Consider the following 22668-nt stretch of genomic DNA (forward strand, 5'->3'; position numbering starts at 1 on the left):
CTCTGATTACCATAATGCGGTTTAATTAAACTTCAGGCACAAGATTGAACGTTTCTTAAAGATAAAATGTGTTTCTTTTCACCAAGTCAAATATGGACGACTGCTTTTAATATAGGAAGTGAAGAAATAGATGTGTCACCGCACAACCTGCACATCCCATGGATTATTTTTGTTATTAATATTCGCAAACTATATGTAAATATACTGTATATTTGGCATGGCAGTGGGTTATCTCGTTAAAAACGCTTGTGCTGTGTAGTACACTGTTAACAATCATTTATATAATATGCCTATAATGCATCCTTAAAAACATATTAAACATCTCAGTAGTTCAAACACCTTAATAAACTACCTTTATATAGCCCTATTAATAAATTCACATTAATTACACCCATAGAAATGTAGAACTGTTAAATATATTGAAATATATTTTGAAAATATATTTTAAAAATACATAAAACAAAGTTAAAAAATTGTTCATAATACATGTATAAATGTGTACGAAAAAAATATATTCAAATTTATACGCCTTAGTTTTTAATCAATGTTTTTTCATTGTTATTTCTACACCACGTTTACCATTTCTAATTATATTATATTATATTTACGTAAATTCTGCGTGACTTCTACGTGCTTTAATGTGCGCGCGCTGAGCTGGAGCAGAGGAAGTCACCATGGAAACGGGGGCAGCTCAACTGTCACACAACTAAACGCCGTCTCTCACTGCTGTTTTCACTAATTTCAGGTAAGTTTAGTCTGTAAAATTACACAAATAGTACATACAAGTGTTCCTGACACTTTTTTTCATGTAAATGACACGCTTTCGTTGAATATTTACTTTATAGAAATGGTTTAGTGTCTTCGGAAAAAGTCCGTTAGCATCTCAACCGTGAGGCTAACTATAAGAGCTAACGTAACTAAGTTATAGACTTGAGCTCTTGTTTCTGAAAGTTTGGGCTTTTAATGTCATCGTATGTGTAGATGAGCGTTTTTTATATAAAGGTTTTGCTGGCAAGTTGTCAAAGGATGAATGGAAGTAACCTAATTCAACCTAAAGTATGTAAGTTACTGATACATCACTTACACAGAGCGTGAAAATGGGCTGAAACTTAAAACAGGTTTTGATCTTTAAACACATATTGATACCACTTGTTCTGTGATTTCAGAAAAAAACCCTCTATGACACAGGAGAAGTTCCTGATTTAAACAATTTCTAAATTGGATTAATTTACGCAGCGCAACATAAGGACGACATTTCAGTCAGCAGCGGTCTGGAAAAACGCCTTGGCCTTGCATAACAAATGGATTTGAGTCGTTATCGTACTGAGTTTCATTTAATTTGGTATTAAAATATGTTCTCTAATCTCGGTACTGTTTGTTTACGGGCAAGTTTTGGAGTCAGTCGCGCATCTTTCATCTACGATTGAAACGCGAGGCCGCGGTCTGAAGTTCGCAGTTCCCCCGAGAACAGCAGCCCTTCACCGGCTCAGATTTCGTCAACACACCGGCACGAGAATTAGCGCTATTTCGGTAAAAAAAGTGATAACAGAGAACGGTTGAAAATTTAAATGCTACTTTTAAATGGTACATTTTATGCCTAAAGTTTAAATGTATGTAATATTGTAAACTATAGCTGTTCAATTCATATTGTCCATGTGTTCTTGTTTAATAATAAATGTTCATCTTTTGATTATAGCCGTTGCCTCTAGTAATTCTGTGTGTGGATTTTAAATTTCCAGTCTATTTTAAGCCAGCAATATATTTTTTAAACAACAGATGACTTAAAACAACCCTGCATGTTTGGTAAACACATTTAACCCAACCAGCCTGGTCAAAATAACCCAGCATGTGTTCTGTCCAATATTTACCCGGCACTGGGTTGCCAAATAACCCAAGTTGGGTTGTTTTTAACAACCCAATTTCTTAGTGTACATTTTTCAGACAGTACATAACCTTAGCAATCATGTAACTCTGGTTACTTGTAATGTGTTACCCCCACCACTGCTATTTCTGCTATATAAACATATTCAGAAGATATGAAAGGTCAAAAACACACCATAAAATAGTGCATACAGTTTCTTCTGAAGCCATATATCTTATCATGTTTGAATTCCATACACGATGTCCTACATTTCAATAAACATGCTATTATAGCATGCTGCTGATATACAAGGACAAATCAATGTTATATTGTTGTCTTACCATCTTTTAAAGGTTTTTAAACATATTTAAAGGAATACAACTGTGTTGTTTGATATCATGTTCTCTCTATTTCTTGATGCCAAAAGGCACTTAATGTAAAACACAGTTTATCATTTTTACTTGCCTGCATTTTCTCTTCTAACTTCTACTTACCTCTGACTAAAATTTGCCATTTTGGTCCTGAGTATTGAGATTTGTATGATAAATTGTTTGTGATGATCCCCATTTGTGAACTGCTTTGGATTGAAGCATCTGCTAAATGACTCAATTAAAACATTAAGTTTATTTTTATTTATTTTTTATTTTTTTCAGATTTGGAGCTTGTAGACCAGGTATCAATGACAGCACCCTCTGTGGCTGCTATAACAGGAACCTCTGGCAGCGGGACAGAAGATTTCTGGCTTTTAAACCTCTAGGGCAGCTTTTGACAGGAACCCCTGGGTCTGGACAGACACACTAGGAAGCTTGGAGACCAGGGTTGCTGAGACGGGTATCTCTGCGACTGAGATGGTCTTGGGAGCTTGCCTTGGCAGGGAATTTTACAGGAACCTCTGAGGCATCAGAAACAGGAACCTTTGTGTGTGTCTGGCAGGAATTGCTGGAGCAGCTGAGACCAACAGCACTGGCATTGAGGAGGTTGAGAGAGAAGTGTGGACAAGCAATAGCAGGAACCTCTTTAGTAGCTGTGGCTTGCTTGATGCCAGAAAATAGGAGCTCTGACATTGTGTAGATGAAGACTGAGAGCTTTGGTATTTGGACAGCTGTGGTAGGATCCTCAGGAATTGAGTGGCCATGATGGGACAAACAAAAAGGGGCAACCAAAAGAAGTATGTACATATATACATTATGTACACATCCCTCCGGAAGCAGTACCGGCAGACGCAAATACTACTTCCTCAAGCCAAGGAGCAAGATGCTACACAAGGCTTGCTCACCCCGCAAGACGAGAGGAGGGATGGAAGCGTCTCCCACTGCAGCCCACAAGATGCAAAGCTGCATGACAGACTCCAACTGGAGTGGTTTTATAAGAAGACCTGAAACAAAACAGAAAAAAGAACAGGTTGGACTTTTTGGTTCCTTCCCATGAGTAATTGATTATTTTTAGCTGAGCTTAGGTTAGCTACCTTAAACCAGTTGTGGGACATGATTTGCCCCAGACCAAGTCTCCGACTTGGCTTCTCATGCAGGAGAGCCCTGAGGAGGTCACAGCATTTTGTGCAGGAACATGGGAAAGAGATCTAATTATTACCTGACACTTTACATTTTCTCTAAGATGATTTGTATGATTCTGAATTATTATTATTATTATAAAAAAAATTTGTGATGAAGATCTCACCTTTTGACAGGCCAGGTTTGGACCACTGCTTGTACTGCAGCAAGAACAGGTCATAGTCACTAGGAAAGCGACCACACAACAATTTGAACATCACAACCCCTAGTGACCAGACCGTCGCCGGCCCGCCGTAGAACTTCCCCCTGCTGTGGTACTCTGGAGGGGAGTACGTTACTGTGCCTGGAGGAGAGCAGAGTTTGTGTGATGCAGCATGACTGTTCTGTATCTATTATAAGAAATTAATTATATCATACATACCATGGTATCACTCGTACGGTGACCTCCTCAGAATGTCCCCAAATGTCTCCCTGTTTATCAGAAGGTTGCCCAGTTTGACGTCACGGTGGAGCACTCCACGGAGGTGGCACATGTTTGTGGCATGAGCTGCCTGCCATATGATATGCCGTGTTTTCTCTTCGTCGTGGCTTCCACCGTGACGCCTGATGAACTCCACCAGATTCTCACAGGGACAGGGACATTCGACGACCATGACAAAGTGTTCAGGGTGGTCCGCCCAGTCCAGCAACCTGATGATCTCTGGCACTCTGTGACCTTTGTTCGCCAGGATGGTGAGGGCGATCTCTTTCGGAAGGGGATTTGGATGATCAGGCTAGAAGACAGACAGTTCTTATGATGGTTACATGAAAGGTGGTTTCCCAAATAGGAACTTAACCTAATGTTAATAACTTAATGTTAATATGAAATGTTTTATATTGTTTACATAATGCAATATACTTACAATGACAATACATTCCGTTTGCTGAGTCTTCGTGATATATTTCAAAGCCACCTGATGAACAAAGCAAAAAATTAACATAAACACAAAGAAGGCTAAGAGTACAGGATGAGTATAAGACAGGACAAACATTTGCTGGTTTGATAATGCGTTATGTCAACTTACTTTAAGATCATCATCCAAACGTCTCCCTTCATACACCACACCAAAACCACCTTTCCCCAGCTGATCACCAATGGTGTAGCGGCTGAAGATGTAGTCTATTAAAAGATAAAATAACATGAAAATTCAAGCATTGAGAGAATGTCTTGTGATGTACATTAAGACATACAACAGTAATGTTTTTAACGTCATGGAACAAAGATCTAATCGTGGCCTCAATGTGGATTTTGGTATAGTATAGGCTGTTGTGCATTTTTTATATTGTGTTTGATGGTGTCAGATTTTACGTTAGCAAAGTAGAGCTGTATTAAAATAAATGTTCTCATAACATGGTTGTGTCATGTACCATCACTACTTCTTCCTGCCCACACGCCACCTTCCTCTTCTCTCCCTCATACTGCTGCTGCTCCTCCTCTCCCTGACCTGAGCTGCTGCCTCGTTTTTTCCTCTCCTCCTCCTCCTTTTTACAAATTTTGAGCAAATTAATTACATGACATGTCTGAGCATACAAATGTGTTGCCAGGTAGAAAAAAAAGTAATAAATACACCTAGAGGACGCATAGGATGAATATAGAGATACAGCTCTGACTGCTTTAGGATAGCTTTGGGTAGTCTATTTTATTTATGTATGTGATAGGAAACACAAATTGATTAAGTTATGTTTTCCAAACCTATAAAGCACTTTAAAACAGAAAGGTCACTTACAACATGCCAAATCAAGTGAATGTCATCTTCCTCAGAAGAGCGACAAAAACAGCAACTCACTTAAATGTCTGACATTTAATTACGTCCATAAGATTTTTTTTCTTTTAAATTTGGATTATCTCATTAATCTGTTGCTTGACCTCTATTATTTAAGAAAAGAGTTTGCAAAGTCGGACATCATTTGTTATAATAATAAAAAAAAATACATTTTCTGTGTATTACAGAATACATTTAATGTAATAGTTTCTCCAGTAGAGGGCGACTAATCAACGTGTAAAATGTTCAGATTTGATTGCAGTTTTTTGGATTCTGAAGAAGAAACCTTCTCTTTCTGTCTATATTCTGTCTATATTTTGGTTATTAAAACAAATATGGCATTTTTCTTTTTGTTTTACTTACCTATTGTATAATATCCCTGGTGCAGACTTGCTGTCATGCCAACATTTACTTCACTTCTAGAATAACTTTTTTTTTTTTTGGTCCCCAGACCGAGTTGGTTTGACACAGTTAGGACTGTCCCTGAAGATGGAGCCATTCCCTCTTCATAAAAAAATAATATGTGCTATAGTATAGGCTACTATAGTGCTTAAAATGATATAATGAAACCTTTTGAGATAAAATCATCAGTGAGTGAACCACTTAATATTCACTTTAATTATACTGAGGTCAATGCAAAAGGTTGGACTTAATGGTCCAAAAACACAGTGGCGTAGCAAGCTTTTCAAAAGTGCGGGGATGGATGTGGTTTGTTTGTTAACAATAAAAAAGATGAATACAATGACAGACGGGTACAAAAGGTATAACATAAAAGATATAAAAAGCTTCCCATTTAAATGAGTGATACCAGAAAGTATAAAAACACACTCGGAACACATAGAAAATAAGTCAAAACTCTTGTGAAAATACACAACAGTAGACTTGCTAAAGAATCAGAAATACTGTAATAATCCCAGGGGGAAATTATTTTTGTTACAAACTCCAGATATACAAACAATATATAAGAACAAAATATAAACATATATAACTATATACATATATAAATGCAACCAACAACAACAAGCAACTGACCAATGAACATATGAACAACTACCTCTCATTTAAAAGAACCAAAAGTGCTCTTTCTGCCCTCCTTACAGGAGACAAACTGTTCAGCAATCTTTTTTCTGTTTACCCTGTCCCGCTTGTCCTTATGTACATGGCACACAGCAACACTGTTGAGGCGGGTTTGGGTCATGGTGCTGCGTAGCCATGTTTTCAGCCTCCGGAGGCTGCTGAAACTCCTTTCTGACTCTGCTGATGACACAGGCACAACCAGGAGGAGTCGGGCAACTGTTTCGACTTGGTCAAAGAGACCACGGACCTCTGGGGTCATCCCTTGAAGAACAGCAACAATTTCAGTACTAGACTGGAAGCTGTACTTCATTCTTAACAATGCAAGCTGAACTTTGAGGATGTCTGGGTTGATTTCTGGGTACTGTTGGACAACACCATGTATCTTTCCAGTTAAGAGAACTTGTTCCAGGTGCCTTAACATTTGCATTCCCTCCTGCTCAAATCTTTCTCTAAACTGCATGTCAGCAACATCCAGAACTTTGTAGAATTCAATCCTGTAGTAGTCAGAAGGGGATACACTACCTGTGAGGCGCTGAGGTGGGATACGGACACGAGGAGAGGCAATAGGAGTGAGATGGAGTGTCTCACACATCCTTGTTGCTTTCGTGTAAAGAGCAATTCCCTTAAATATGTCCTTCAGTTTCCCTGACTGCCCAAACACTCCCAACTCATTGACACAATCCAGAGAATTCCGGATAAATATTGAGGCAGTACAGGACCTCTGTGTAATTAGGTTAACACAGTGGGCAGCACAATGAACATAAGGAGCCAGAGGTTGTATTTTTCTTACAATGGCCTGTGCTCCCATTGTATTTGCCAGCCATATTTGCGGCCCCATCATATGCTTGGCCACGCAACCCAGTGATAGGCAAGTTTAGGCGCTGCAAAACATCCATGACTACTTTTGCTAGATTTTCTCCTGTTGTCAAAGAAACCTCATAAAGACCAATAAATTCTTCACGAGGGACTAAATCCTTGTCAACATATCTCAAACACACTGCCTCTTGCTCTTTTCCAGACACGTCTCGTGTCCCATCCATCATCACAGAGTACTGCAGGTGTGGAAGTGATCTGATGCTTTCACGTATGATCAGGCAGCTGAACAAAGTCAGGATTTCATTTTGAACCATAGCTGAAGTATATATACATCCTTTCTACCACATGTCAACCACTTGGTTAGAGAGTCATCCTATGATGTATACTTCAGAACCTGTTCAAAATTTCCCTCACCACATTCATGGCCCCTAAAAGGTAAGCCCTGCCTAGCCAACATCTGCACAGCACCAATGATTTTGAGAAGACATCCCTTGTGTCCTCTTGCTGTTTCACACTCACACTAGATAACTGAACCTGTACTGATCGATCTTCATAGATGTGCGTTGTCATGGCTGTCTTATGACTATCAGATCTCTCATGCATGGTAAATCGGTCAAGGGCTTTTTTCCCATTTTTAAACCCAGATGAAATGAATGCTGAATCAGCATTCTTGGCAAGAGGTGATGTCTCAGAGTTAAAGGCTTTGGAGCAGTAAAAGCACAATACACCCTCAACACTCACATGGAGCCATGGAAATTTCTGGTACCACTGAGTTTGAAAACTCAGAGTATATTTGGGCAAGGACTGTTTAGAAATTAATTTTGGATCTGGTTGATTGGGCTTACTGAACTGATGGTGAGTAACAGCCACGTTTGAGTTCTCTGCTCCTCTCTCTACCATTTCATCTTCATCCTTATCCTCTCTGACCTCTCCCTCACTCTGTTCTTCTTGTCTGCCCGCTTCGTGTCTGCCTTTTCCTCCCTCTTCATCTCTGTCTTCCTCACTCCTGGCCACATCCTCACATGCACCCTAATCAAAACATTTGAAATGAAATTGTGAATTTGATATAAACACACCAGACACACGCGTGCACCTGGGATGGAAATAAGCACCACCCATGACACGAACACACACACATGGCCTCTCTTCCTTCATAGACCTCTCAACTTCACTTACAGGATTTCTCTTGAAAAAGTTGTCAATCTTCTCCTGCCGCTTTCTTTTCTGCATCTTAATGATACTGCGTGACAAAAAGACAGTGGTAAGCTTGATAGTGACATGGCCATGGGTCTGACAGGACTGTGACTGAGACTGATAAATTTTGCTTACTTGCTAATCAACAAACAATGCTCAAAATATCAAAATCAACTGCACTGGCAATAAACCCATAAATACACTGCTTAACAATGACAATTTGTCCCTCCTCCTTGCCTTCTTCATCACAGTTAAGTTACTTTATTCATTGCATGCCACATACATAACCGAGTTTAGCTGGCTAGCTGCCGAACAATATTCTAATTAGCAATTAGTCTAAAAAACGAAATATAATACAGAAAACACTCGACATGTCAACAAAACATAAACAGAACATATTCCCAAACACATATCAAGCTTTATTTAAAAACCTCGAAAGCATAAACACTCATTCAAAGTACCTGGAAAAGGGAGATGTAAATAATCATAACCATAAGTTCCGCCTCCTCAGCACGAGCTGGCCGATAATCTAACACGCCAAGAGAGGCGGGGCTTAAGGCAGAACAGCCAATCATCAGCCGGTGTCATGTTTGAGAGGGAGGAGCGCAGACAGAGCGGCTGCTGGAAGGCGTTTGTGCAAAACTAAAATAAAGAAAATAGAAATAAGACCCGTGAAGACAGACTCGTTTGTAAAGATCTGTTCCAGTGTGTTTCTTTGCAGTATAGATTGCAGTATATAATAGCATGCAAACTAATAATACAGCATTCACAGGCAGATCACAGTTCTCAGGTTAATCATTAAATCTTATCTAAGTTGTTATAGAAGAATTTATGATTGTGGGTGCATGATTATGTGAAAGGACAGCAGTCCACTGAATAAAATAACACACAAATAAATAGTTCACGTCATAAGCTTGTTATATCAACTGTCTTGTTATACAGGCCACAAATTATCAGCAATTTCAATGTTAAAATGCTTTCTCCTATCCCTGGGTATATAACTATAACTATAACTATAAGTATATAAGTAACTATAAGTCAAACAAACAAAAAAATACATTATTTGCATTTCTCCTTGGTGATAGAATAAATGACACCAGTTTTAGTAATTATTGTTTATTTCCATGTTAACAGTAAATTGATTTCTACAAAGAATTGATTGTATACAAAAAAAATAGAATTTACTAATATAATAATAATAAAAGTGTTTTTGTACACAGCACTTAGTCAACATGAAATGTAGTTCTCAACCTATTTAACTTCCTTAATCTGATGTATTTCTGAGCGATATTAAAAAATATTCGATTTACCTTTTTTTCCTTCAAAATAATGTGCAGTGATGAATCATTCACAAGATAAATGAGAACATATATTTAGAAAGCAAACAGGATCGATTTTGATTTCAGGTTGACCTTTCATGCTAGAAAGTGAAAATTATATTCATTTTGTTTGCATATTTACAGATCTATTAACAGTAAGGAATAGGGCTGGGTATCGAGTTACATAATTTTAGGCACCGACTGAATTGCCTCGATACCATCGAGTATCAAAAAACATCTTGTCGTTTGGTACCAGCCTAATAGATGCGGAAACTGAAAACTATATTACACTGATTTATTGTGTTGGTTATGTTTTGTTCCTTTGTGCAGAGGCTCAGCTGATGAGTTTTGGAGTCTATTTTTTTGAGATAATGCTGATAATGAGATAATCTTGTTAAAATTGATTTCATAAAATTGGTATCAAAGTCAAGGCATCGGTATCGGTATCGGTTTTGAATGATACCCAGCCCTAGTAAGGAATATGACAAAGGAAAAAGGATTTGTCAAAACTTTAGAACACATAAACAACCTACTTAAAATAAATCTTTTAAAGTTCCTACTGTACTAAAGTGTCATACATTTTGAGCTTGACTCAAGTCCTTGTGTTTTGTAATTGATGCATTGGAGAAACAGTCTACATATTTGATGACACTCCTTCCTCATCATCCGAATCCACGTCAGGCCTGTTTTCACCCTCACTGTCATCATCGTCCTCACGGTCTCCATCCGCTTCACTGGTGTCGGGAATAATCACCACTTCCTCTTTGGTGCTGGGGTCGATATCTTGCTTAAACCACACTGCTTTGTAGCCCTCCTCATTGCGCCGCTCTTTGGTCAGGATTGGTTTGACTTCAATCCCTTCGCTGTTATCTGAACTTGCCAGGCTGCTGGAGTCGGGTGCAGGGCTTCTGGTGGTCTGGAGAATGGCGCTGGGGGTCATCTTCTTCTGTGCTGACTCACGTCTCTGCTGCATCTTTAGTCCAGACTCCAGTTTGTTCTCCATGTCTGCAGCTAACTTACTGTTCACACTTCCAGAGTCATCATTGTGCTGGAAGCCCTCATTGCTGTACTGCACACCCTCTTTAGGACCACCTGAACCTCCACCAAGCTGTAGAAAGAAAGAAATTATCTCATAAATATTCTCTAGATATAGAAAGTATTAACATTATTGGAAAAGTTCAACTGAAGTTTGGTTTTATGAACACTGAACGTGACCAATTACATGACAATTTGAATTTACATGAGAATGCCTTTAGAAACTATTCAATTCAGTCCAAACATTAATGCAAGAATAGTTTATAAAAATTGGAATGCGACAATTTATATGAGAATGCTTTTAGAAACTATTCCATTCAATCTGAAAATGAAAGGTTTTTGTGGCAATTTGGTTTTACAGCGGATTCGATTCAATGTGGCAATTTACATAGAATGCTTTTATGAACATTTCAATTCAATAAAAAAATTTAAACATTGACAATTTGACAATTTATGAATATTTTTACAGACCTGTTAAACCTGACATTTTACACAGGAACGGATTTATAAGCATTGAATGTGACTAATTACATGAGTTCGTAGTTTTATGAAGGATTTAATATATCAATATCATATAATAACATGAGAATACTTATAAAAACTATTCTGTCCAACCCAAAAATTTATGTAAGTATGGTTTGATAAACATTGGAATGTGACAAAAAATTTGATTCAATATGAATTTACATGAGAACACATTTATGAACTATTCAGTTAAATCCAAAAATGTAGACATAGCTTTATGAACAATTTATAAGATCTATTCAACTCAATCCAAAAAATAACGCAATAATGGTTTTATAAACATTGGAACGCGACAGTTTATGTGAGAGAGAGAGCTTTTACAAACTATTTAATTCAGTCCAAAAATTAACGTAAGAGCAGTTTTACAAACATTTCAATGACAATTTATGTTCGTTTTTTGAGAAGTGATTTAATTTATGAACTATTTGATTCAATCAGAAAAAAAAGTAAAGATATTTTATAAACAATGAATGCGATTTATGTTTTATTACAAACATTTTGAATTAAACAAATGATCCTAAAATGGTTTTACAACTGATTGATTCGATGTGGCGAATGCTTTTATTAATCATTCAATTGGAAAAATTAAATTTATAAGCAGTGAAGGTGACAATTTAAGTGAGAATACATTTGCATACTGTCCAGTTCAATCCGACATGAATTAAATCAGAAATTTATGTAAGAAATGTTTTACGAAGTTTTGCACATTTCGGTATGAATTTACATGAGAATGCTTTTAGCAACTAATCAGTTCAATACAAGAAGTTATTTAAGCAGGGTTTTAAGGATGTTTCAATTCAATGCAAATACTTGAGATTATACTGTTCAATCTGACAATTTATAAAAAAAAATGTTTTAATAAACAATTAAATTCAGTACACCAAGGATGGTTTATTCGATATGACCATTTACAAAAGAAGGGTTTTACCAGTGTTTCAATTCAGCATGAAATTTACACGAACCGAATAGCTCATGCTCAAAAGAGCTCATCTTCTATTTAATCTCGAACATTCCTAACATTTATTTGTTTGATGTTCAAAGAGAACAGTTTTCACTCACTGTGCTACGGAAGACGCTAGCCTCAGAAATCTTCTTCCAGTCTGTGTTATAGCCCTTGATACGGTGCACCATCACTCCAATGCAAACCAAGCAGAGAGCGATAACCACGGCCAAAGAGGCCCCTACAGCCGCCATATCGCCCGAACTGAACTCACCTGTTTTCATCTGCTGTCCTCCTGGAGCACACAAGAGGACAGAAAAACATGTTTTTGGGATACTTACAGTAAATGATACACATACTGCTGGAATTTGCTGGTATTTCAAAGTTTCAATCATTTTGAATTACATGCTTGATTTTTCACCCTTATAGAGTGCTTCAGGGATGACATATTTTTGTAGGCCAAAACCAAGAAATGACTTTTTTTATCACTTTCGATTCCCAAAGTCAGTGGGTTTTTTGAATGAATTTTGGCTTAAAAGCCTGAAATAGGGTCTGTGGTTAACAGAAGCTCAAGATATTTTCATGTTTTATGCTACAACAAAAAGTACTTAAGTAAGGTACACCTTTGTGATTTTTATGAAGCTTTTACTTGGCTTTAGAAAGGCAAACATGTAGCTGATTACATAAGTTTTCAGGGACATTAAATAACATCATGATGAACTCAGCTACTCACTAGTCGCTTTCACAGCTTCATTGTGTTTATAATTGCACTCTTATCGAACTCAAACTTTCAGGGAAAATGGTTTTTAAATAAAGATTGAAAGTTGTCGGAAGCTTAATGGTAGTGATGCTGAAGTCACGCAACTGTGGTGTAGCTCGTTTATAGTTCGCTTTTCACTTCTGGAAATTGTGTTTAAACTTCAAAACATGTAAGAACTGTAAACGTTTGTTGCCACAGATCTTATTTCCTGCAATAATCCAAAATCCTGTTGGGTTTTTATTGAGGAAACCAGGGTAATGCGCATTGCTAACGTCATCACTGCAGCCTTCTATAGCCAGTATCATAAGGTGTCCAATAGCATAACTCATGCATCCTTGAGTAGATTCATGAATGTTTCATAGTGTGCTGTGATGGCATGCCATATGAAAAAACTGCATACAACACAGCACACCAGAAGATTAAGCAAGGCTAGTTAGCTTAGCATAGTGACAAAATCTGGGTGCAAGGTGGTGGTGATGTCTGTTAGCTTTGTGTTAGCATCTGTTGTTATAATGGATGAAGTCATGATAGTTGTGGTAGGGGTGGTAGTGGGAATAACCCCTGAAGAAAAAACGGTGTCACCAGTCAAGAGCTTTGCTGTTGGCTGATTCAAGTGAGTCATTTTATATTCAATTTATGGACCAAAACAATCAAAGTTTATGCAAGTTTTGCTTCAGTGGTTTGAAATGAAAAAGGATTGATGTGAAGGTCACCAAAAGCTCAAACAGTTCGCTGAAAGCTATGATGTCCAGAAAGTACCCTGATTAGCCCACACTTCTGATTATGCCTGTTTGGATTGTATCATGTCAAATTTAGGTGGTGTCTTGATAGCATGCAGTATAGCTGTGGTCTTACCTGGCATGACTTCAACCTTAAGAGAAGCGATGCTTGATTCTTCATTGGTTGTGTCAACCACCCTCATCTGAGTCATATTAGATAATATGGTCATAAATGTTTAAAATCACACACTAACGATTAGTAAATGTCTAAAGAGCATTAAACTTTGCATGAAATATTAAGTTCTTACTTCTAAATTTACAGTGCCTGGGGAAAACGCCTTCGCCATGAGTATGAAACCCTCGGGAGTGATTGAGAAGCCAGTGCCAATCTCAAATCTAAGGTTAGGATTATAGCCCTACAAAGAAAGAAATCCAGCATTTAACACCAGACATATTAGAATAATAGGCATCATTCAGCAAACATTTATGTAAATCATTAAAAACATTCTTATGTAAACTCTAACAATGTATTGAATGCAACAGTGGTTTTACAAATTATTTAATTCACATAAATTCATATTTACATATGAATTATTATTTTATAAGCTATTCATTTCAATCCAAGAATTTATGTATGTAGGGTTTTACAAACATCGAATGTGATGATTTATTGAATTTTTTTTTTTTTACAAACATTGAATTTAATTTACCCCAATTAATTCAATGTGATTTATGTAAGATTGAAGTACAAGTTGGTAAAACTAATGCAATATTTTACTTTAATTTTTATGAATATTGAATTGAATGGGACAGTCTATATAAGAATGGTTTTACGAACATCGAATGGTTACTCAAAATAGTTTTTAAGATGATTTAATACTTAATTTTTAACAAACAGATGATTTAATACTTAATTTTTAACAAACAGATGATTTAATACTTAATTTTTAACAAACAAGTTTGCAGTAAAAAATAGAAATGTAATGGTTTTATGAAAAAAAAATAAGTTTTATGAACATTTAATTCAGTGCAACAAATTTACCCAAATTTGAATTCAGGAATGATTCAGTGAAATGTGAGAGTTTCACAAACAATTCAATTCAATGCAACAATTGATTTACAAACTATTTAATTCATTCCAAGAATTTACTTAAGAATGGTTTTATGAATATTGAATAGATTGTGATGATTTATGAAAGAATGTTTTTGAACATTGATTTTAAGGCAACAGTTTACGCAAGAAGGTTTTTAGGAATGATTTAAAATGTGACAAACAATTCAACTCAAAATATTCCATCCATGAATTTAAATAAAAATTAATGTACATTGAATTAAACCTGATGATTTCTATAAAAATGGTTTTACAAACAAATGAATTCAGTGTAAAATGTATGCAAGAATAACTTGAAGTCCACGAAACCAATGCAAATGTTTATGTCAAAATTCTTTCTGATTGATTTACACTCATTTTCACTAATCCTGCTCTATGTGTTTTGTATGTACTTTACAAATGAATTCTGCATCTTGAATTGAACACATGCAAACACTAAAATGCTGTTTGTCTCTGAGTTCTTACATTAGAAAAGTCTTCATCTGTAGCCTGTACTCTGAGGGGTCTGTTGGATGTTTTGCTCTCCAGCACCAGGCTGTCCACACCTGCATCCTCTGAGATGAAACCCTCATAACTGGACTTCACAAATGTTGGAGGGAAATCGCTGGATATCACCACCGTCAGGATGACTGTAGTGGTGGCAAACTGATCAGCGTTCTCTTTCTGATATGCCTAAGGAGACAGAGGGGAAATCTGGTTCGGGAAGGAACTACACTCTAAAAAATAATGGTTCCAGAAGGGTTCCATTTTTGGTTCCCCAAAGAACCTTTCAGTCAACAGTTCCATTTTTTCTTAGATTGAAGAACATTTGAATAATCTGAAGAACTTTTTATGGAATGGAAGGATTCCATGGATGTCAAAGGTTCTTCAAAGAACCATCAATGCCAATAAGAACCTTTATTTTTAAGAGTGTACAAAATTTACAAAAAGGCTTTGATTGCATGTAACATTCAAAAACAATGGCTTTGTTTTTATAAATGCAATTTTCTTCTCTCTTACCATGACTGTAAGGACCAATGGTCCTGCCACATCTACTGGTTTTTGCATTGTGATGCTCCCGGTGTCATTGTTGATTTGAAATATATTATCCTTATTTCCTGAACATGTAAAATGTACTAATTAAAACCTTCCCAAAATTCTTTATTTCAACCCACAAGGACAATAAAATATCTCACCTGCAAGAAATACATAACCAATGGGCTCGTTCCTGCCATTGTCACCATCAATGGCCATGAGTGGACCTGGCTTCAAGGACAAAGGACCTGTCTGTGGTGTTCAACAACATTCAAATGCTCATTTGACACTGTAACTTAAGATCTGTCCACAACTTTGGCTAATTCACACTGCCTCAATGCGCTCATCCAACAAGATTCATTAGCCAACAATATACTGTGTGAAATGTTGGTGTTTGAAATAATCATAACTACATATTTAAACTGGTTTGACTCAACGTCAGACCTCTGCTCTGTCTACAAGTGCTTTGGATAGAAAACCCACCGCTTGTTCATTTAAGTTGACAGTCCCTTCATAACCAGAGCTCACGCACACCGAGACAAACTCGGTTGGTGTACAGGGCTGGAACGACGGTGGACGATTGTCAATGTCTATGATACTGGCTACAACAGTGGTTGAGGCAGTGTGGGAGACTTCAGCTGTAGATCCAGTCGGTGTGTCCTGAAAAAGTCATCAAATGAAAGTTGTTTGTACAAAAAGATGCATCTTTGGAAATTAAACCGGGGTCAAGTAAACTCACCTGCACATATAGCATCATTGTGACTTCTTTAACTTTATCATAATCCAGAAGTGTTTTCACCAGAATGTTGGGATTGAAATTGGCCTCCAGGGCAAATTCTCCCTGAGAGAGAACAAAGGCCAACATTGTGAATGGGATTCCATTTGGAATAATAATAATTTGGAACTAACATTCGAGGGGAATTCTCTTTTCTCTTTTTCTCTCCAGAACATAATTCCCAAGAGGACACTTGTGTTTACCATTAAATACAATGCATACAAACTCTATGCACATTCTTTGGGATTTTTGTTGTCTCAGAAGGTGTATTGGGGACACCGCTGTACCTCAGGAGAATCCAGTTTGTAGTAAAGTCTATCATCTTTATCAGGATCGGTTGCTGTGATTCGGCCAACAATGGTACCCACTTTTAATAACTACAAAAATCAGTAAAAGTTTTCAGATCTTAAAAACTTGGTCATGATAAAATAGATAAATGAACAGAATTAAAGTGTACAGCAAATGCAACATTAAAAGAAAAAAGTACCTCATCAACGTTTAGTGTGTATTGACTCTGTTCAAACACTGGTGGATTATCATTTACATCCTCAACGGCTATTTTCACATTCAGCGTGGTCTAAAAACACCAAAATGACATGCAGGACATCAATAACCAACATATAAACAAACATTTCAAACAAAAAAGTAAGAATTGAGGTTGAATAAATCATTTACAATGCAAGATGTTTAAATAAAACACCATTTGAATAGTTTACTTACAGAGGGAGAGCCAGCTTTTGTACACTCGATAGTCACATCATGAGGTTTGCTCGGGTCAAATGTCTAAGAAAATAACAAAACATAAAAGGTCTGTTAATTTGTACATAAAGCATTTTTAAATGGACACAGGTAGGGGTGTAAAAGTACTGAGAAATAATTACGCTAATTTAGTATTTGTCATTTTACCCAATTACAATTATTAGCTTTTTCATTTTAAGATTTCAAGAATTTCATTCTTAAAATAAATTATGCTGTGCTGTTTAAATCACAGTTTTTACAATGTTGTGACTATAAAACTACATCATGTTAAACTGAAATCCTAAAACCCAGACCTGAAATTGTTAAATAAGTTTAAGTTTAAAAAGTGGTAATTGAGAAAACAACCAAAACCAGTTTAGATCAAGACTAATGCTGAGTGAAGACACATTTCTTTACAAAAATGAAGCACTTAATTTAATTGAAACATATGTATGTCAGGTGTAAAATGGATTTGACATATTAAAATAGTAGGTATGTACTTTGTACTTTACATCCCAGGAAACAGGCTTTGAATTTAGAGTGTATTGGCTGAACACAAATCCAGACACTTTATAAGATATACAATGTTAACCTCATAGTCCAGCACAGTTTCAGCAGTGAGACTGAGTTCCCTGATTCCGAAGAAACCCTCTGGGTTTTGACTAGTGATCCTGGCCGTCACCCCATCCTCAGCATTGAGTGTTGTAACTACGGCTCCAATCTGGTTGTTTTCCGGAATAAGAATTAACGGAAGATTACCTGGCACCGAGCAAAGGTCTGTGTCATTCAGAAAAAAAAATCAGAATTACAATGTTTTCATGAATGGTCCTGGTTGACACTGAAAAAACATGAATGTTAGAAAAAATAAAAAATAAATGCTAAAGAAACAAAACAAATTCACTGGGTAGGATTTCTTCAAAAAAATTCTATAATTCAAGCATTTCAAAGTCATTTAAAATTTTATACAAATACGATTGAGCAGAAATGTCTGGAGTGTGTATTGTAGGCCTACTTCTAATTCATGTAACAAGAGATTTGTGTAAAGATGAAATACTGCTTGAAATAATAAGACTGTAAAACATATGCACATCTTACTCTAAAACCTATACTGTAAATTATGGTGGTAAAAAAAAGTGATTGAACCTAAACATTAAACACTTATGAATAAAAAAAAATACAATTCCTGAATTAACCATAACTACAACACTAGTTGTACAACTTGAAATTTTAATACTTTCAAGAATAACATTTCCAAAAGTGTCTTAACATCTGTTTTGGAAGTCTATATGCGATCATAACAGGCTATAACTTGTCAGCTGTAAAATCACTGGGGAAATTTCATGTTCTGAACTGTTTCAGCCTACAAAAGAAAACCTGATTACGTAAGAACTTTCAGCACTTACTTTGCGCTTCACTGAACTTGCTGAGTGTGAAAACGACCAGGAGAACGAAAACAGCAGCAGATCCTTTAGGCCTCAAATCCATTTTTCTTGTTAGGTGATGGATCAATAAAGGAATATCAAAGACGAATCCCTTTGTTCCTACTGAATCAAATTCCCATCAAGCAGTTGTGAGCAATAGCTAATGTGAGAAACAGACTTCAAGCTTAACCTTTGAGACGGACGCTTATCTCGGATTTATTGGCTATAAAGATGAGCACAGATGGACTTTTGCCTCATAGACAAGAACACAGCTGCTTTACATGAGCATGTGCATCTCATAAACCACGATCACAATGAAGAACGATGTATACAAAACAATTATTTTTAGTTGTGTGCAGATGGTTAGCATCAGTGTTGTTCCCAAAGGCAGACAATGTAAAATACAACTGAAGCTAAATTGGAAAATTTACAAATTGTGTTTTTCGGTGATTCATTTAAATGTTGAAGATGTTTTAACTCAAATTTTGCAAAGCTGTTATTGTATTCCTTATTCCTGAACAAAAAGTGCCATAAACGGGGAACTTTGTCAACTATAAATAAGCCAATAATGCGCACTAGAAGTAAAATCACAACTGTAAAATGCACAACTATAAGCACATTCTCAGCCTCACACTTTTTGCAAAACACTACACACATTGTTTTGCAAGACACACTTCTCAACATTAGACACAGAAATCTAACATGTTGTCACTTTCCAAAATACTGCACATATGAACCAATTGACCAAACATGGCCGTCAGGTGTGCAGACACTTAGCTGCTTAACTGTAAACTCAACAATCAAGGTGTAAGCACTATAAAAAGGCAACAGGTGAATTTTTGTATTCTACAAAACTGAAAGGCAGTGGTGCAGGAAGAGGAAGAGGAATAAGGAGAAACATCTTTGGCCACAGAGCTATTTTGACTGTCCCGGGCCAACGTGGTGGTAACATCACAATATATGTTGCAATCACACAGAATGGGGTCCTCCATGGGGGCATGACAAAATAGCTCCTTACAACACCGACCGCATACTCATGTGTTTAGACAGACTAGGTATTAGAGACTAATGCAACCAGAAACTGGTTCCATTATTCCAGTACCTCCCACGACAGTCTCCCTTCCTTTCCTTTTTCCCTTCCACATGGCAGTGGAAGGTTTATGATCTCCTCTCATTCAAGCTATGGAGGAGGCCTGTGACCTAATAGATGCAGAGTCTGGGCAAGGATGAAGTCGCCATTCGAGAAGATTCTTCCCTTGCTGTTTTGCGAGGGAGGACATTGCCTGTGATGTGGACGAAGTGGCCATATCCAGCTACACGAAGAGATGATGCTAAGGTGTTTTTTTTTGTGTTTTTTTTTGTTTATGTACTATACTGTATTTAGAATATGTTCTGATTTTAAGCCTAATTGCAATGACGTACTGAAGGATTTTGCAATGTGGTGAGAAATAAATACTTTCATCAGTGTGCAACACTTGTCTCGTGTATTGTGTTTGGTTGGTCAATTCATGTTCTTTAAGAATATCAAAAAAAAAAAAAAAAAAATCTAACCCAGACTGTATCATTAGAAAGGTAGAAATATTACAAGTGTTTAAGGTTGAGCACAGCAGTGTGTAAGTGGATCAAACAGATTCCGACTGTATGAACCATGTGTGTATCATACGTCACCGAAACTGTGTTTTGTCAAATTATTGTACAGTTTTGAATGAAGTGTTTCATTTTGCAAAAGATCTGAGATGTTCTGTTACTTGTGTGTGTAGATGTGTGAACTGTGTGTAGTGTTTTGACAAAATGAGCCTTGTTTTTAAAATCGCGCTTAAGCAATCGTAAAAGAAAAAAGTGACAGAATTGCTGCAGTAAAGTCTTTATTGGCAAAATTAAATTGCTGTCATCACTCCATCTCCCTTCCCAGAAAGTCAGAAAGAGCTTTATTACCAAGTATGTTTACACACACAAGGAATTTGACTTACCAACAGAAGCGTCCAGACTGAGCATAAGAAAATGCAGACATAGTGCAACATACATGATAGTGCAGACATACAACAGATGGCATATAACACTAATTTAAGAAAAACAGAAAATTAAATAATGTACTATATATAGAAGTAGAAATATAGGAAAAAATGTATGTACTGATATGTTATTTACAAGTGTAGTATACAATTTTCAGATTCTATGCTATGGTGGACAATGTATGAACTTTTTAATTGTTCAGGCTGAATAAATCCTGCAGGAAGAAACTGTTATTGTGTCTGGCTGTTCTGGTGGTCAGTGCTCTGTAGCGCAGACCAGAAAGCAACAGCTCGAAGAGAGAGTGGGCTGGGTGTGTGAGTTCCAAGGTGATTTTCTTAGCCCTTTTCCTCACTCTGAAGATGTAAAGTTATTGGAGGTTGGGCAGAAGGGCACCAATAATCCTCTCAGCAGTCCTGACTATACGTTGTAGTCTCTTGATGTCTGATTTGGTTGCTGAACCAAACCAAACAGTCTTGGTCCAACTACTCCTCTCCCTCATCCAAACATTTTCTTTCTTTTTGTGCTTCTCTGTGTTGTTCTGTATTGTTTTGAACAAAACCAATCCAGAGAGTGCTTTTTTTTTTATTGTGCATGGCCATGTAGTTGAAAGATTGGAATCAGCTATTGCTCAATTACCAGTAATTCAAATAATTCTTATCAGCTCTTTTAAGCTGCTGTCGTTGAAGAAATAGAGTCTTTATTAAAGTTTGGAACACTAGGTCTACATTTCTGTCATGCTGTGCTTAAGCGTACAAATAGATCCATGTTGTCGGTCCATGATTTTGGTATGGGGTAAGCTTGTGTAAAAATAAAATTTAAAGGGTTACTCCACCCCAAAATGAAAATTTTGTCATTAATCACTTACCCCCATGTCGTTCCAAACCCGTAAAAGTTTTGTTAATTTGAGCCTCGACAGTGTTATTCACTTGGCAGTCAATGGGACAGTCACAAGCCTCCCGGTTTTCATCCAAAATATCTTAAATTGTGTTACGAAGACGAACGAAGCTTTTACGGGTTTGGAACGACATGGGGGTAAGTGATTAATGACAAAAATTTCATTTTGGGGTGGAGTAACCCTTTAAGCATTTTTGAAACGTGGTAATTGACTGAATATTGTGTGACAACAACATGAATTGTGTTAATGGTATGATCCCAAAAGACAGATTTGTGCTAATTGTTTTTACAGTTTTGAAAATGTGACTATAGATTGGTAAAAGGGATGTTAGATGCAATAGAAAAAAACTGTAAGCAGAACTCAGACTGAATCAGTTACAGCAGATTACTAGTTCACATCCTGCCTAATCAATACAGTTTCAGCAACAAAATAAATGAGTGGAGTTTAATTGTATTGAAAGAAATATTCTCAAATGAAACGATGAAAATTTACATTACTTCATAATTAGTATCTATCCCTAACAGGTTGGACGTTTTTAGTCTTCTATTCCATAGATTTGGTTTCATAAATGCTAAAAGTTTGATTTTCTACTATTTATGTCCAAAAGGCACCAAATACAGGAAAGACCCATGTATATCACTTTGATTACCATATTCATAGCGTTGATTAAGATCTTCTCAATAAATCTTTTCTTATGCTACAAACCCGATTCCAAAAAAGTTGGGACACTGTACAAATTACGAATAAAAAAGGAATGCAATAATTTACAAATCTCATAAACTTATATTTTATTCACAATAGAATATAGATAACATATCAAATGTTGAAAGCGAGAAAATGTCATGCCAAATATTGGCTCATTTTGGATTTCATGAGAGCTACACATTCCAAAATAGTTGGGACAGGTAGCATTAAGAGGCCAGAAAAGTTAAATGTACATATAAGGAACAGCTGGAGGACCCATTTGCAACTTATTAGGTCAATTGGCAACATGATTGGGTATGAAAAGAGCCTCTCAGAGTGGCAGTGTCTCTCAGAAGTCAAGATGGCAAGAGGATCACCAATTCCCCCAATGCTGCGGCGAAAAATAGTGGAGCAATATCAGAAAGGAGTTTCTCAGAGAAAAATTGCAAAGAGTTTGA

This window comes from Barbus barbus (assembly GCF_936440315.1).
Source record: "Barbus barbus genome assembly, chromosome: 48".
Taxonomy (NCBI): domain Eukaryota; kingdom Metazoa; phylum Chordata; class Actinopteri; order Cypriniformes; family Cyprinidae; genus Barbus; species Barbus barbus.